The sequence below is a fragment of the Solea senegalensis genome, linkage group LG15, assembly GCF_019176455.1.
Source record: "Solea senegalensis isolate Sse05_10M linkage group LG15, IFAPA_SoseM_1, whole genome shotgun sequence".
NCBI lineage: Eukaryota > Metazoa > Chordata > Actinopteri > Pleuronectiformes > Soleidae > Solea > Solea senegalensis.
Window position 1 is genome coordinate 16261321 of NC_058035.1, and position 2282 is coordinate 16263602.

Here is a 2282-nt window from a genome sequence, read left to right on the forward strand (position 1 = left end):
TGCACAATCAGGTACCTCAACACAATCAGTGTTACCTCAACACAACTCAACCTCACAATGGTACCTCAACAACAATCAGTGTGTAACCTCAACACAATCAGTGGAACACAATCAGTGTTACCTCAACACAATCAGTGTACCTCAATCAGTGTTCTCAACCTCAACACAATCAGTGTTACCTCAACACAATCAGTGTTACCTCCAATCAGTGCAATCAGTGTTACCTCAACACAATCAGTGTACCTCAAACCACCTCAGCACAATCAGTGTTACCTCAACACAATCAGTGTAACCTCAACACAATCAGTGTTACCTCAACACAATCAGTGTTACCTCAGTGCAATCAGTTACCTCCAATCAGTGTAACCTCAGCACAATCAGTGTCAACACAATCAGTTCTCAGCACAATCAGTGTTACATCAACACAATCAGTGTTACCTCAGTGTTACCTCAACACAATCAGTGTTACCTCAAGCACAATCAGTGTTACCCTCAACACAATCACAACCTCAACACAATCAGTGTTACCTCAACACAATCAGTGTTACCTCAGTGCAATCAGTGTTACCTCAGCACAATCAGTGTTACATCAACACAATCAGTGTTACCTCAACACAATCAGTGTTACCTCAACACAACCACTGCTACATCAACACAATCAGTGTTACCACTCTACCAGTATAAATGCTTTGTCAATCCACATACTACAATAATTACATATAGAAATATGTAATTGCACACAGGTGTTCCAAACCAGTAAAGCATATATCAGCTGCTTTAACTGGAGGGAAGATGAGACTGTAAAGGAGATTTCCAAATCTCTAATATTTTTCTAACTCACGGTGACTGACCAAATGTTTAACTACTGTACCGTGACCCCACAATTAAGTTCTTGACACTTGTCAAATGTCTTTTCAAGCAACAAGTTAGTGTCCAAGGACAGGCCAATATAAGATGACTTGGATTACTGTCATTTCCAAAGGTGTTTTTTGTACTTGAAGTGCTGATAATGTTTAACGTCTGTTTGGATAATGTATGGCGCATACAGCTGGTATAAATCCCTTTTTTCTCTTGCTCCTGTGTGTGTGTGTGTGCTGTGAGTCTGCAGTTGTGAGTTGAACTTAAAGAAAGTTAAAGGAAATTGATTTTGCTCTTCACTGCCACTGCAAGACCAAGCAAACAAACACAATAACACAGCTTCATGGTTGGCTTCAGTCCCAGTCTATTCTTGTTGTTTTGGTGTTAAATGATTTTCAAGAGGATGAGGAGTCCTGACGACGTTAGAAAAAAAATAAGGTTCTTGGTTTGAGCTCCGCTTTAACCATGACCTTTCTGTGTGGGTTTTCTCTTAGCGGTTTCCCACTGGCTTGTTTCAGATTGTGGAAGACTTTTATAAACACAAAACCAGGGTTCAGTCAAAACCTTTAAAATCTCAGTAAAGGAGCACGGGCAGTCAGGCAAGGCAAAAACACTCACCGCTCAAGTCTACAAATCACTGAGAAGAGTCAAAAAACAAATAAGCGTTTGCTGAACAGTTTGCAGAAAATGAGTACAATGAAGTGAGTGAGTGCACAATGAGATGAGCCTTTATAGAGTGAGCTTAGGAGACAATGTGAAACAGGGGTAGCTGATATGGGAGTGGCCTACAATCACTAGAGTGGACCCAGAACAGGAAGTCTATCTGAAGTGACCGGAAGAGTGCACTATACAAAAATAAGACATGGAAATGGAGGGCACAGACATAGCGGGAGATTGATTCAGCTTCATAATATAGTCGATAATAAAATTAGATTTCCATCACTGATTGGTGCAGAAAAGGCGGCTTTACATTATTTGTCAGAAATGACATGTTTCGGTGGTGTTTTTTCTCTGCCTCAGTGGAGCAGAAGAGGAAGGCAGATGGTAGGTAGGCAGACAAGCAAGAGGATGAAATTGGCAGGTAGAAACGACGTGTCTGCCAGTCAGTTGCCAATCACCAGCAAGGACCAAATAAATAAATAAATAAATGAATAAAACAAATCTGCCAGTCAGTCAGCAAGAAAGACATAATGTAACTGTGTCTTAAGGCAGATGGACGGTAGGCAGGATGTTTAAACCCAAACCTGTCACCTCTACACACCAGATCGTTCTCTGCATGAAACAAGGGTGAATGTTTACTTGCTGAAGTCTCTAGTGGGGGGAACAAAAAAAATAAAAAATAAAAAAAAAAAATAAACTCAGACAGCAGTGGCGAAATGGGGTTTGACACTGTTTGAAGGTCTGAGAAGCTCCTCCGGTGAAGT

General features: G+C 40.8%; 1 long non-coding RNA gene across 1 annotated transcript; it reads right to left on the minus strand.

Moving 5' to 3' along the window:
• Window positions 1-311: 311 nt before the first annotated feature.
• LOC122781433 lies at window positions 312-546 on the minus strand. The gene is made up of 3 exons (XR_006361799.1): window positions 509-546; window positions 450-469; window positions 312-333 (listed from the first exon to the last, which is right to left on the minus strand). It is a non-coding gene; the product is annotated as an uncharacterized LOC122781433 (long non-coding RNA).
• Between the last annotated feature and the right edge of the window lie 1736 nt (window positions 547-2282).